General features: G+C 43.6%; 1 long non-coding RNA gene across 1 annotated transcript in view; it reads left to right on the forward strand.

The window, feature by feature from the left end:
- The first annotated feature begins 720 nt into the window (after positions 1-720).
- The window catches only part of LOC146062540 (uncharacterized), a 52275-nt gene continuing 36876 nt past the window's right edge, over positions 721-16119 (forward strand). The window contains exons 1-2 of the long non-coding RNA XR_014471377.1: positions 721-862; positions 8520-8701. This is a non-coding gene — a long non-coding RNA (uncharacterized LOC146062540). The remainder of the gene's footprint in view (positions 863-8519; positions 8702-16119) is intronic.

Genomic DNA, 16119 nt, shown 5'->3' on the forward strand with positions numbered 1-16119 from the left:
GTTCATGTATTTTCTCTCCCCTCCTCCTGCAGCATACATCTACCCCACCATGTGCTATTCCTGTAATGTTTACCTCCGCAGATTGCAGACCCTGCCAGCGCTGACCTATGCAGTGCACCAAGCTGGTTGCCTCAGATGGTATCTCTGTGGGCAGGATGATGGTCACGTGGATGTTTCTGTGCAGGGTTTATTATACTACTGCACAAGTATTTTCTTTCCATTATACATATTAGGTCCTTGTATGGCTCGCCTCCTACAGTGTAACCTTCGTAGTGCGCCCACCAAGGCTGCCTCATCTGGTGCACTTGTGGAGGGGATGAAAAATACTTGGACCTAAGTATACATTGAAATCACCCATTTTGGGTTATTTCTTTCATGGGTAATCTATTCCCCCCAGGGTAATCCTACGCAGAGCGACTAAATTGGCTGCTGCACATGGTACCTTGTCAGGGTGGAGTACACAACCTATGGAAGTTATTATCCAAAATGCTGCACCAACCCTGCATTATGCTTACTGTGTGCTTAAGGGTTCCTTTTGTCTGTGACTTGTCTGTTACTGTACTACCAACATCATATGTATTATGTGCATTGTTTTTTCATGTCTATAAAGCACCTTGAGTCCTGTTGGAGAAAGTGCGCTATATAAATTAAACTTACTTACTTACTTAAAAATGCCTTTGCATTTGCAATTATTATCAAATCCCTATAAAGCAGATCTTGAACACTGGTAGACACGCCTCCTGACGAAGTTCCAAGTGACGAAACATGCTGAGGCTCAATCTCTGCTGACCAGACTGTCCGGCTCGGCTACCGGTCCATGCGTGGGTTTGCTGTGCCGCTTGATTTCTTCTGCGTGAAAAAGGTGTGCTTTTATTTATTTTTTCACCATCAAGTCCGGGATTGCCGCCTCATATGTTTCTATATTTGCAGGGTCTCTACCCACTCAAGTACTCTAAATGGGAGCTTATACAGCTGAGTGGCGTGCTAACAAGCCTGTCTATATATATCTATATAGATAGATGTATATATCTATCTACATAGATATATATGTTTAGATTTGAAAAAAAATGGATTAAGGTTATGAACCTACAAGTTCCTACATGAACCCTTATTGTTAAATTGAGAAAATTCTATTCAACACACCAGTAGGATATAACCCCTGATGAAGTCTATAGCAGACAAAATGCGTTGAGTTACCACTTTTGTATTGCAGCATGATTCAGCCCCAATTTCCCCACTACCCAGCTGCAGACAGCACCACCTGTTGGAGTTACTGTCAGTCTCACGTGGGATTTCACAGTCACCACTGTGGCCACTGGGATTTCTGTGATGTTGAGGAGTGGAAAGTGAGGCGGTGCCATTTCACTCGGTCCCAGCTACTCCCTCAGCAGCACTGGAAGCGGGCATTGAGCTGTGCTGTGCCGGACATTTCAGTTATTGTGCATTATTCATAAACGGGATGCAGTTTAAATCCCGGCGGTCGGGATCCCGGCGTTCAAAAACCCGACGCCAGAATCCCGAACGCCGAAATCCCAACACTTTCTCCCCCCGTGGGTGTCCACGACACCCTCGGAGGGAGAATAAATTAGCGTGGCGAGCACAGCGAGCCCGCAAGGGGGGGGGGCGATCCACGTCCCCCCTTGTCTGGATTTCGGCGTTCGGGATTCCGGCGTCGGGATTTTGAACGCCGGGATCCCGACCGCCGGCTTTTCATGCCGAATCCTTCATAAACAACAGCACTATATACTATTTTCCAAAAGGGTAACTACAGTAACTTTATTTAAATGCTAATATTTTGTGGGCTACCTTTTGTAATCTTATGATATCTGTCCATATTTATGTATATGTCCTTTCATTTTAACAAATGTATGAAAAGTTCCATTTTCTTCCCGTTTTTGTTAATCCATTACTTATGTTATTTGTATTTTCTTAATGCACCAAATATTTCTCCTGAGTTTCGGGGGTTTATGACTTGTCCACTAACTTTTCTACATCTTCTGCTGCATCTGCTGACATCATAGTTTGCTGCTTCCCCAGTTGTCATTACATGCAGCAGAGTGTTAGATCATCATTGAGTATTTCCAGATCAGTCAAAGAGCAATGGGATTGTACATCTTTAGGGCCTGATTGCTTTATGCTGACATAACAAAAAATATTTTTGAACCTCCTAGTCCACACCTTCGATCACTTTGTCATAAGAACGCGAAAGGTGACCTCTTCTCCAGTGAAATTATATTAGCTAGGACTTTGTAAGTTTGCGCTGAGGGCCAAATGGACTATAAACTCATTAAAAGAAAGCTACAGCCAAGTGACAGTTGCTTGTTTCTTGTTTTTTTTTTTTTTATCAGCTTATTTAAATTCCAAGCACTGTCATTAGGGGGAAGGACTAAGCCCAGAAAAGGAAAGGGAAGGACTAATCCCAGAAAAGGTTTTAAGGAAAGGGGCATGGCTACAGAGCACATTTCCATCTTCAATGGTGCAGAGAGAGGGGGTGGGTACTAATTACCCAGGCCCAGGTCTGATAGAGGGCCCAGTGGGGCTCTTGTTACCTGGCTGCAGCAGCTTTTCTCATTCCAGCGCATGCTGCAGTGTGGCCAGGGAGGTGCTTAAGGTTATATTATTTTTGTATTTTATTCTAAGGGTGCATGACCATGCCTCCCTTGATTTTGCCATGTGCCGTGAAAATGTACCTGGGCCTGGCCAGGTTCTCTACTGCCCTGTCCATCTTCATCACTCTGGGGACATGCAAAGCACTCCAAGAGATGCTATGCTTCCCCCAGTCTCTCCCTCTCTCTTTCCCTCCCTCCCTCCCTCCCCCTCTCTCTCTATGGGCCTTATTCTGATCGGAGCGGCCAAACGTGCGTACATTCGCTAATAACGTACGCTATCCGCACGCGGCCGTTGGGGTTAAGTCCTCCCACAACTCAGCCGCATACGTACGGCCAGAAACAACGTCGAAGGGGAGTGGCGTACAAATGTGCGTACGCCAACGTACACGGACGGGCCAGCCCTTACACTCCGACAACTGGCGTACAATTGAGCGTACACCACCGTTTACGGACGTCTCTCAGCCGTCTTCCCACCGACTTCTTGCGGCTATCTGAGCGTACGCCAGCTTGCACGGACGGGTCCCTATTGTTTTCAATAGAAAAGTCAGCTTATGGCACCGCTCGTGAGAGTGAGCGTACGTCCGTGTACGCTGACATACCCTTCACATATATGGACCAGCAGATCTTCCCTTTCAACTATAATTATGAAAATTAATTAATTGATTGAATTAATTAATGTGCAAAATAGTGGCCATGGGCTTAAAACATTGCTGAAACATCCTTTGTAGGTGTTAGATGTGGTTTATGTTATTGTATCATAAATACAAAACCTATGTTTGTATTAGAGTGAACACGTTGACACATGTCGACTTGTGTAGATTGAGTGTGCTACTGTGTAAAGTCTATGAAAGCACGTAGTGAATGTGTATAACTGTTTAACAAATACCTACCTTTGCATATATAAGCAGGTCTTACAAAGATTCTTACCTTAAATTAAACAAACAAACCTTTAAATGTCGAGAAGTATAGAAAGATAAGCTTCCAATGTGTTTGAGTGCTGTGTGTGGCTTGCAGGTAGTGAAATCATGGTTTGGACTTAATAGACTGCACCATTGCTTATTACATTCAGGTGTATGTGTTTGGTAGTAATCCGCGTAAATTAGCAAACCCAGGCGCACGCTGGCATGCGGTATCTGTAGGGGTGGTTTGAGATGGCGGTTGGCGGCCGCCTGTTTTGTGTCCGAAATGAACGGTGCTTTAGTCGATCGTGCGGTAGTAGCACCGCTCATTTTTGGTGCACACCCCCGTGTACGCCCATATTTACGCCCATTTTCCCTCATTATTTCGGCCGCTCCCCTCATCACGCCCCTATGCCGCCCCCAATGCCCATACACTCGCGTACAGGTTTTTTCGCACGTAGAGACCCGTCCGTGAGCGTTGTGGAGGGTTCGCGCCTGCGCATTAGCGAATGTACGCATGCGCAGATCATTAAAAACCCCGGGACGTGCGCGTACGGCCCGGCCGCTCCAACCAGAATAAGGCCCTATCTCTCTCTCTCTCTCTTTCTCTGTCCTTCTCTCTCTCTCTGTCTCTCTCCCTCTCACACACACACACTCTGTAGATACACATGGCATCTCCAATATTCAGAGTGCTCCCCTGCTGGCTGATAAAGCAGGTTCCCCCTACCTCCAACAGTTATGTGGCATGGATACTGTAACTCAGAGTATTTGGAGCAAATCAAGGTTTTGAGCAAACAAATTCACGAAAATTCAGCCAGTTTTATTATGACTGTTCTCTAAAGTACAGTATATAAAACATTTATAAATAGTAAGGGAGCTCTTAGAAGGATCTAAAAAAATAAACATGTGTATGTATATATATATATATATATATATATATATATATATATATTTCGTTTTTTTTTAAGTGGACAGTCTTTAAGCCTGTAACTAGGCAACAGGAAATATAAAAAAAACATAATGACATTTGCTGCAATTTAATGTTTTCAGCAAGTGCGGTACACAACTAAAAACATTAATCAAGGCTGATTCTCTTATGGTTGCTTCCCTTTCTAATCCGTTTGCTTCTTTTATTTGTTATAAAATGTTAGTAGATAGAAAGACAAAGAGAAAAATAAATTAGATGCAATTATACAGAACAATGAAGAACAAAATCATGATTCAGATGTTTTTGTTGTGATATTTGTTATTCAAGGGCTCAGGAATTGAAATAAAATAAGCGGGGTATATATTATGTCACTCTCAAAGAAAATTGCTTGGAAACGTGAATTGTTAGCATTCATTGTACACTTGTAAATGGACCTTTATCATTCTCCACCTTGTAGAGAATAAGTAGAGAGTGATAAAATACTAACTAATCATCTAAAATCATTTGACAGGCTGTTTTATACAGTAAATGACAGTTACTGTAGGAGCTGATTAGATGGCGCTTTTTCTCTCTCTATTTTATCTCTGTCCACATGCTTGATACATCAAGTTTCAAGCAGTTATAAAATGAATAGTGGTCTACAGCAAGCCAATCAGCTCCTAACTGCCATGTTACTGTCTGGGCTTTAAAAATAACAGGTAGATGTGTAATAACCCAGAACATGTGTTAGAGTAATGGAGTGATATTATGTGTGTGTACGGTATCCTAAGTGAATAAATGAACTGTTATCCCTCATAGAGGGAATAATATTCCATAAGGAAAATACTTTTCATAGAAAAGGACTTAAGTTTTACAAATAATGTTAGGTGAACTGAAACACCGCTTCATTTAACCCATTTATCCTGCAGTACAAGGGAAAAACTATTGAGAACTACCTAAAATGTTCAATATAAATAAAGTTGGGGAGCGCATGGCAAGGAGTGTGAGATTCCAGTTTGCCCGTTGGAGATGTTGTGGTTGTTGACAGTTGGAGAAAGTACAGAGTAGTACCTGGCTGCATAGGGAAAGAGCTGGAGAGAAACTGCGTAATTGCTGAGTCGGGCCACCACAGCGCTGTGGCCAGATGTAGAGACACTGGTGATCAGGTGCTGAATAATCATCATCGGGGCACCGATCCGCCTGGAGATGTGACCCAGCCCACCGGGCGGTCCCGGAGCCATGGCTGCTTGGATCGAGGTAGGGAGTGATTACGGAGGCTGGCGCTGGGCGGTGATCTTCAGGCCGGGAGGAGTGTCCAACATAAAAGCAGGCTGTCAGAAGGACGCAGGGAGGCGCAGCTAAGTCTCCGGCAGATACTACAAGAGAGCCAGGCTGGAAGTGGGTGGTGATAGAGGTGCGGCCTAATACAGTGAGTGACGGCTGCTGCAGCTGGAAGTTTGCCTGCCCCATAAAGTAGTGCTTGCAGGAGTAGGTCAGCGGTGGCGATGCCTGTGAGCCCTGCCTGCAGTACACTAAGTTGATACATGTACAATGCCCTGCATATGATTTCCTCTTGCATAAGGTGCAGCAGAATGAATATTTTGTAACATGCATATCCAGTTGACATACATTGTGTTTTCATTGATTTGTATGCCAACATTTCCACTCACTGTTTATAATAATAATTATTTAACTATTCTATATTTATCTACTATGCTTGTTTGTTTGGGTCAAATACCATTACATTGATATATACTGTAAGGTGCACTCACTTATTGGGTGCTGGAGGTCTGCAGTGTGTACTGTACCTCAGAAGATACATTAGCTAGTGAGGGCAAGCTAAGCTTTTCAGTACTTGGAAAACTGGATCATGCAAATTCCCCTTTGCAAATAATGGTGACTGCAGAATAATATTAAATAATAAAATTGACTACTCCACTTATGGTGTGTACACGTGGTGCAAGTACCGTGCAATGCGATCCCAGCGTGATCAGATCGCATCGCACAGCATGCATGCTATCTGCATACAACTTTAACTATATAGTATTGAACTATATTGTCTATGCAGCCAAGACTTTCTGCTTGCGATACAGGAGCACGCCTTGGGATTGTATTGTGATCGCAAGGGTAAAAACCCATACAATCTGCATGCGATCCCAATGAGATTTTGACTATATAGTCAAAATCTCATTCAGATTGTACAAGTGTGTACACACCATTACAGTATTAAGTAGCCTTTATATTTACATTATGTGTAACAATGACTATCTTTTATATATTTAGCCAGATCTGTCAATCACCTGTGTGTATAACACTGCGAGGAGTTACACGGGTGATTGACAGGCCCTCCAGCTAGCGCCCCCCAAGGTGATTCACAGATTAGCAAATTCCGCCCAGCGTTATACACACGTTACACCCCCGCCCAGTGTTATACATAAGGTTCCCCCCAACCGTATGCACACACACATCCACCTCCCGCACAGCGTTACCATCCCAGCCACCGCCACCGCCCCTGTCCAGTGCCCAAGCAGACGGAAGTCCCGCAGGACCTCCTAGAAGTCTCGCAGGAACACAGCCTGCAAAGTCCTCACCCTGTGCAACATCAGCGCTGCCACTGCTCCTGGACTAATGGAGCCTGAGGGAGGAAGGACCATGCCTCCTACAGGTACCAGCCATGCCGGCTATATGATGTGGGGGCAAACAAGGCCGGCGCTGTGTACACACTGGCAGTGGAAAGTCCCAAGTGGGACCTTTCACTACCCTAACATGTCTCCGCTGCTGGCCCCTGGGCTGCCTACACTGATCCCAGTGCCCCCGCTGCCACACTCCTGGAATGGGGGTGACCTGTGCATGTCAGTCTAGAGGCCTGCCAGTGCCTGGGAAGGGGGGTCACACATGGCAGGAAAGGATACCCCTGGGGTGCTGCTGCCTGTCACCCTCCTGCATGCAACCTGTAGAATGGGTCCCGCTGGGCCCCAGACCAGGGTATGGGGCACAGGCACTAAGACCTGTTGCATATAGTAGCATCTGCCACTTCCCTACCTAACTATCCACAAACACGGACCTCCACAACCTGCCGCACCCACCCCTCCAGCACCCACACTCCCCTCCCAGATGCCCCAATCCCACCGACACCACCCCCCGGCATCACCACACCCACTCCTCAACTACCCGCAGCACACTTGCACACGCCTGTCCCCCAGCCGCACACCATCAAGCATGTCCCTCTAACTAAGTATAATACAACCATATTTCATTCAATAAACCAGTTCATAGGTTAAGGGGGCGAAGCCCCTTACGACGGTGTGAAGGGCGCCCATAGGGTACAATGAATCACCTAGTTTCCCTATAGATTGTAATCTTGCAAGCAGAGCCCTCATACCTTTGACTGACTGTAAAAATCCAGGTTGTTTTTATCACTGTCTCTTATTGTAAAGTGCAATGGAATATGCTGCGCTATATAAGAAACTGTTAATAAATACATTTCTGCCATTTCAATATGATTGTAGGGAGGGATGTACTAATCGTAACTTATAAATCCCATATTTTTTTGTTCTCTGTCTATAGTCTTACATTTGACAAAGATTCTTCAGTCGATAAATATTCTAATGATTATGTAACCCTTTGAATGCCAATGTTGCTTTGAGAGATCCTCAAAATATCTGCTAAAAAAATGCCAGTGTCGCTCAGCGACTGTTCTCTTAGTGATCAATAAATACAAATACATCCAAGGCAATTCATTGAACTTTAGGTAAATATAGCACCCAAAAAAGAACAGTTGCTGTGAGTGACGCTGGCATTTTTAGCGGACATTTTGGGGATCGCTCACAGTATCGGTGGCATTCAAATGGTTAGACATGTTAAATCAATTTCCTATTTAATAGCCCTGTGCTATTGTTGTGCAGAGTACACTGCTAGAGTGATGCTGTGCAGTACACTTATGTAAGAAGTCAACTGTACGTAAACCAAAGAAGGTATATTCCAGAATGGACTTTATTTACCAAACTGGCCTAATCATATACAGTCATTAGGCAGACCATATCTCTGTTGGGAAAACAGCAGGACCATCATTAGGATTTTTTTCTTTTGGTTTGTCAATTACAGAAAACCATTTATCCCGTCAACCACACAGTGAGCACTGAGTGCACCTAATGCACAATTTCTGACCTTACGAAAAATATCAGCGCAGCAGCACAAACTGTAATTGCAGACTTCTCAGTAGCCATTATTCGCTCAGCAGTCAAATCGTTAATAAATAAGATTTGCTCCAGAGATTTAAACTCGCTGTAAGTATTGATTTTTTGTTCTTCTTATTGTACCATATTGTGGTCTAATAAATGTGTTCTGGGACAGGTAAAATAAAATACATTGCCCTACTGTGTCTTATTAAAGTGAAAATTTGCTTTGCATTTATAAATAATGCAGGATAAGTTAAGAACTGTAGATCGGGCTAGCAGTGGATTGGTTTAAGTTTCTCATGTGTAAGCTATTGGATCAAATTAAATCAAGATATTTTAATACACGTTCTCCACAGTGTTGAAAGTATAGACATGGCATGGTCATTTTGTCAGCATATCATAAATGATTAATTGCAAAGCTATTAATCAAATGTCCACCAAAAATGAAGAATAAATTACTGCTGAGATCTCTGCGGCTAGCACATACTATTAACTGTTATATTGGGCTTTGAGCTGGTACAAACTGTTAGGAACAGCAATTCATCATGGAAACTAAATTTCAAAGGTTGCAAGGTCAGATAATATCAATGAAACAAGTTAGAAAGCAAATTATTTTCAAGTCATGATCAAGGTTAGAAAAGACAGTTCCCAGAAAAGATAGCATGGCTGTCACTCACATTCTGGCTAATAAGGAATATAAATATATACAATGCTGGAACTGATCAAGCAGTTTATTTATAAAGATGCTGTTCTTGAAGTTGCTGTTATTGGTCGATTTTTGCCATGGGACTTAAAGCAGCAATTTTATTAAAGACAAAGAAAAGCTGGTTGTGTGTTACATAAAATCGCCACTTTAAATTCAGCAGGTAGAGAAAATGTGCAGAAAAATGGCAAAAAATGGCAATATGAAAAATAACAACTTAATGCTATTCTTATACTGTAGATCACACAGTAATCTTACAGCCAGCCTTATATTTGGAAAAGAAAAGGATTATCCACAAAAAAGGAAATATGTTACCAGCTCTTGGGGGTCATTCAGGACTGATCACTGGGTTGTTAATTTGTAGAGGCCACGTACAGTAATTGCTGGCCAGGCAAAATGTAAAATTCCGCCCTGTTCAAGCCTTTGAATTGCTGTGGAAGGCTTCCCATTGGCTTGCAAAAATTACGCCGATCAGTGAGTAGCAGCAAATCCATACGCAAGATACTCACCATCGAATGAATTTACTAGTGTGTGCAGTCTGTTCCAGCTCTTGGGGGTTATTCATGTCTGATCACTGGACTGTTAATTTGTAGAGACATCTGGGCACATCTGAGTTTTATCCAACACTCTCAAAAAAATGGAAAATAAAAAAAGTAGCAATAATTTATTGCAGGATGGTCTCACGGGAGCATGCGAATTTGTTCCATTATTGCCTGGCCAGGGAATTCGCAGCTGTGCGATCAGGTATAAATAACTCCCATTGTTCCGAGACTAGCTAATGGATCTGTCCATCTCGTACCATGACCACAACTCCCCATTGTACCACATCCTAGGGAAAAAAAGAGTAAACATACTGTACTAGTGCTGACTGATTTGATTTGTGTTTTATTGCTCTTATCTATAAATTTACAATTCTTTGCTTCACAATTTATTGTGGTTTTTTATCTGTGTGCTGGGCTAATGAAATTATTTGGATAGAAAATAGATTTCCCATGTAATTGTTTTGCTTATATACTGTAGTATCACTCTGGGTGGTATTTAATGTGGATTTTGGCGATGTGCAGCGAATCCTGTTTAGGATTCGCTGCACATTCGCCACTGGTCGCCGCGTCCCGGAGCCTCGCCGGCTCCGGTATTCAACGAGTCAGGGGCTCGCTGCCCCTGACTGACGAATTTGAGCTCCTGCGGCGAACGCCGCAGGGAGCCTGAGGACGGTGGCAGGCAGGGAGATGGAAGTCTCCCTGCCTGCCCCAGAACGTTTGTGGGGGGGAGGTGGGCTCCCCGGGTGCCAGGCAGCACAGGCTGCCCCCCGGGGGTGCCAGCAGGGGGCCACGTATATTCACTACACCCGATCATGAATATGTAATGATCAGGTGAAGTGAATATATGAATATCTAATGAGCGGCTCGGCTCCGGCCCCCTGATGGCTGCTCTGTGTAAAAAAAAAAAAAAATATTTTAAATTACAGCACATGAATAAAAATAGCATTTCCCTCCTCAGAATAAAATTCCAGATTTTTTTACACCAATTGTAAAAAAACAAAACACTTTATTTTAAAAGTTCACATTCCACTTCACCATAAAAAGATAGCGATTGCTACTCGGTGAATCATGGCGAAAAAAACCTTGAAATGTAATCGCCATCTGGTCATTGAATAGGGTGATTCACTGTTTTAGTCAGAAATTCGCCTTACAGCACAAAATCGCCATAAAAACCTGGCGAATCAGCCTCATTGAATACCGCCCAATGAGTTACTGTGCACTGCGGAAACCAAAAAGAAAAGAAAAAGACTGTAAAACACCAGCTTTTTACAAGCTGTTACATGTCCTATATAATATAGGAAGATGGTCTGCCACTGTAAAACGGACTATGAAATTAGTAGTACACAGAACAAACAGAAAGCTTTTTAGGCTTTAATGAGCATCATTAGAAATGCATTAAGTATTTGTTCAAGCACCTGTAACGACATTACTTTCAGAACAGAGTGTATTTGACAAATACTCATAGTCATACATTTTACTGCTGCCTTAGGGTTGAAAAACATGGTTTTGGCTTACTAATTTCACTACAGTACTCAGGACTTGTTCACCTGTTGAAAACATAACAGTCAGGATGTCCTGACCGCTCATTGCAAAACAGATGGTGATGTGCTGTAGATAACAGTGCTCCCTGGGCCAGCGCACGTCACAGTATAATCATATTGCATGCTAAGGATAACCATGCCAGGAATGCTATCTGAATGTTACTGAAGTCTTCACACACACAAACACACACACTCATACTGTGTGTGTATATATATATATATATATATATATATATATATATACTCGATATTCTGGTGGTCAGCATGCTGGCGGTCCAAAGACTTACCCCCTGCCATCCCGAATCCTAGCTGTGGCTCCGCACAAACCCTAACCCTCTTGCCCTACCCCCTAATCCTCTCTTATAGCAGCCAAACCCTCTCACTCGCAGCCTGACCCGTTAGTGCCTAAACAAAATACTTGTACGCCGCCGCCTAACCCACCCATCCAGCAGCTTAAGCCTAACCACCCCTTGTAAATGCCTAAACCTAACCCCCCTCTGAACCTTGTTTCCACATGGCCTGATTTTGCTCCAGACTCTCTCTGAATTGATTGTTCAGAGTTTTGTATACAGCTTCATTGGTGCTGCAACCAAAACAATCAGCCATTCTGGAGTTCGCACAATCAGCTCTGAATAACCACCAGGGTTTGAGAACTTATGAAGTAATGTGCGGTTGGTGTTGGGGCTCCTGTTGGAGATACATTATGACTGTGATCACAGAGGGCCTTATTTTGGTTCATTCTTTCAGACAAAATCCTTCTTAGATGGACAAAACCATGTGCACTGCAGGGGGGGCAGATGTAACATGTGCAGAGAGAATTAGATTTGGGTAAGTAATTTTGTTTCTGTGCAGGGAAAATACTGACTGCTTTATTTTTACACTGCAATATAGATCTCACTTTGAAGTAAAACCCCACCCAAATCTAATTCTCTCTGCACAAGTAACACCTGCCCCACCTGCAGTGCACATGGTTTTGCCCATTTAAGAAGGATTTTGTCAGAAAGAATGAACCAAAATAAGGCCCAGAGGGAGATAATACATTCCACGCTACTTATTGTTAAATGTCATTTGATTCTTTTGCTCTCCCATGCGGCTGGGCAATAAACATATTTTTAGGAAAAGTCTTATTTTTAGGGAACAGAACAGTTGATTTTAATATTTTGGTAATGATGAGTTCCTTTTAAATATGTGAAATATATGTTGGATAATAAATAAGGAATGTTATATGGTTAAAATCTATGCTTTAGGCCACAGGTTCTCAAACTCGGTCCTCAGGACCCGGCACAGTGCTTGTTTTGCAGGTCTCCCCACAGAATCACAAGTGAAAGAATTAACTCCACCTGTATATCTGTTCAAATGTGTCAGTGAGTAATGAATACACTTGTGCACCTGCCGAGTGACCTGGAAAACATGAACTGTGTGGGATCCTGAGGACCGAATTTGAAAACCCCTGCATTAATTCTAACTAAATTTTGCAATTTCATTTAGCACTTATTAATAAAACTTAACATATTTGACAATGTCCACTCATACAATTCCACAGAAGGTTGGAGCATTAAAGAATGCAAATATATCATTAATATAAATTTTATTCATTGTGTAAATTCAATTTGTAACCGTGTCACAGATATAACCGATTTACCTTGTGCAGCATTAATCCATCTCCTCTGTATTGATCTCATGTACAGTACAGCTGCTAATTAAAAATAGAAGCAACAAAAACAAATTTGTTATACAATATACAGTAAAAGGGGAAGTACTACAGTATGGTTATTCTTTCTGTTAAGTATAAGTAATCTGAAATGCTTCAGTCGGAGATGTCAAAATAGAAAACACAATTATGAATGGGTTGCTTTTTGTATGTACATGGTGCTAGAGCAGTGGTAGCCAACCCTAGCCCTCGAGAGCTACCAACAGTTCACATTTTCCAGACAACCTAGCTGCTGCACAGCTGCAATCATTAATCACTGACACATTTCAAAAGATCCACAGATGGAGCTAATTAGCTCACTTGTGATTCTGTGAGGAGACCTGCACTGTTGGTAGCTCTTGAGGACTAGGCTTGGCTACCCCAGTGCTAGAGTATATGATATACTGTAGCGGCTCAATTAAGTGTTATAAATCCTATGGAATAATGTATTAATGTGGGCATATAACCAAGCAAAACAATGTGACAAAAAAATTCACTGTAACAAGTAATGTTAGTAATTACTTTTCTAAAATACTACCTGTGCTCTGTTTTAGTTTTTCAGTTACTTTAATGTTTATTAATGTGTGTTGTGAGTTATAAAGTAAATGCATTAAAATAATTATTAAATAAGTTAAACTATGGCAATTGTATACACAGTTTGGAAAAACCAGAAAGAGAACAGTGTATAATGGAAAAGAAAAGTGTCCAGGAAAAGAATAGGAAAACACGCAGAGGGGCCTATGCTTTCCAAATTCGGCACCAGCCCCAATGGTTGGGGTTTGCGTTTGTGGAAACCCCGGCACCGAATGGCTTTGCTGAGTTACATTTGCTGGTTAATCGTAGACACAATTTAGGGTAACGGTGGTATGGGGTGCGGTACCCCTGGACTGGTTGGGCTGGGTGGCTCTAGTGTGGCACACCTTTACATTCTATTAACACTTAGCACTTACTATCTCTTTAATAATTTAATTACATTTCATTATTTTATTTCTTTTTTCTCACTTTCCATATATAGCTTCGGCTTCCTCTCACTAATCTCTATTAACACTTTAGTATTTTCACTGGTGTGCTACTCTGGGCTTTCTAGCTTATGCTGTTTTTTTGGGGGGTGCCGCACCCTGCACCTAGATATAGCGCTAGGGACCCCCAATATACAGAGAAGCCTTGACGGTGGTTTGGGGGCATACACATAATTTGTGCAAATATATGTAACCAGTATCTCTGAATTCTATTATCATGTAGTGTTCTAGACTGGTTACTAATACCATTCAGTGAGCTGGGAGAAACCATGGATTATTACTTACTCAGTATTATCCCTCCTTTCCATGCACCTGAATGGTATTACTAATCTAATTGAGCACCTGACACTATCCATATGTATGTTGTGAGAGGCAGAAAATAGCCTGCATTAGGAGGAGATGCAGGTCCTGGTATGCCACATGGAGCATTATGGGGTTGCTCCAAGGTAGGTAGCTCTTAGTTTAGATATATTTAATAAAGAGCCATTATCACGTGGCACCTTACTGGCTAATTGTAGACCCAATTTAGGGTAATTGTGGTGTGGGAGGTGTGGGGTGCGGAGCTCCTGGACTGGTTGGGCTGGATGGCTCTAGTGTGGCACACCTTTACATTCTATTAACACTTAGCATTTACTATTTTTTTCTTTCCACTAACACTATCTCTTTAAAAGTGAAAAACTCATGACAAGAAGAGATGACACATACAGGTATCCAGGGCCGGTGCAAGGCACCGGAGCGCCCCAGGCGAGTCGGGTTGGGGGTGCCCCGGTGCGGGGGGGGGGGTACCTGTCCTGCTGCGGCGCTGTGTATTTAAATCTGGCGGCGGAGGCAGCGGGGGTCCCTGCAGTCCATTAGAAATCACGAGCGCTATCCGCCGGGCTATGCGGAAGCGCTTCTAGTGTGAAAACACTGGCAGCACGCTGATTGGCTGAGATCAGCGTGCGCCGTGCTGCCAGAGGTTTCACACTAGAAGCGCTTCCGCATAGCCCGGCGGATAGCGCTCGTGATTTCTAATGGACTGCAGGGACCCCCGCTGCCTCCGCCGCCAGATTTAAATACACAGCGCCGTAGGACAGGTACCCGGGTGGCACAAAATGCCACCCTCCAGTGGCCGGCGCCCTAGGCAAATGCCTAGATTTGCCTAGTGGTGGCGCCGCCCCTGCAGGTATCAGAAAGAGGAATCTAATATGATATATTAGTAATGAAACCAGTCATTGGATTCAATCAATTTAAAGATGTGAGCTTGAGTTGAGACAACTACAGATGTGCCATGCTACATTGTTGCTGTTTATAGCAGCATTCTGTAGTGGGCTCACAATGTGTATGCAGTGCAGCATGCTGCCTTATAGGCATCACTAGCTGGCACAGCCGCCCACAGGGGGGTGCTATGGGCACATCTGTCCCGGGCCTGGCCTCTCTGACAGAGGGCAGGGCCCGGCCAGCTCTATGCCCGCAGCACCCTCCTTCACTACAGCTGCCCGTACCCCAAGTTAACTGTCCGCCTTCCCACCTCATAAGTGGCGGGTCACGGGTCATGCACAGCACGCCACACAGCCCAGCATTGTGAGTCCTTCCACCATCATAAGCGGCGGGCTGCGGGTTATCCGCAGCACGCACGCCGCACAGCCCGGCATTGTGAGTGACCTTAAGTTAACAGCGACTGCTACCCGCTGCCCGAGGATGTTTAAACAGGCAGTGCAGTGGGCAGCAGCATTGCTGGGAGCACCGCGGTGTGACATCTTGTGCTCGACATGACTTGATGACGTCACACCTAGCGCACCAGACGAAGGGGGCCAAGGAGCTTGTAGGGGTACACCTTGTAATTGTAATACATCAGAGAGAGGGGAAGGGAAGCCCGGGGCGTCTATCTGTGACAGATTGCTGCTGATATTGTGTGAGTGTGTGTGCAGATTCAAACAGCAAGGCTACAGTGTTTCACCCTTTTTTTTCAGATAGTCACTTAATATTTGCGGCGGTACGCGTCCTCCGACCTTTTCATACCCCCACTATCCACATCGGCGTGAAGTTGAT

Source organism: Crinia signifera, chromosome 3 (assembly GCF_055691185.1).
Source record: "Crinia signifera chromosome 3, ASM5569118v1, whole genome shotgun sequence".
In the NCBI taxonomy this organism is placed as follows: domain Eukaryota; kingdom Metazoa; phylum Chordata; class Amphibia; order Anura; family Myobatrachidae; genus Crinia; species Crinia signifera.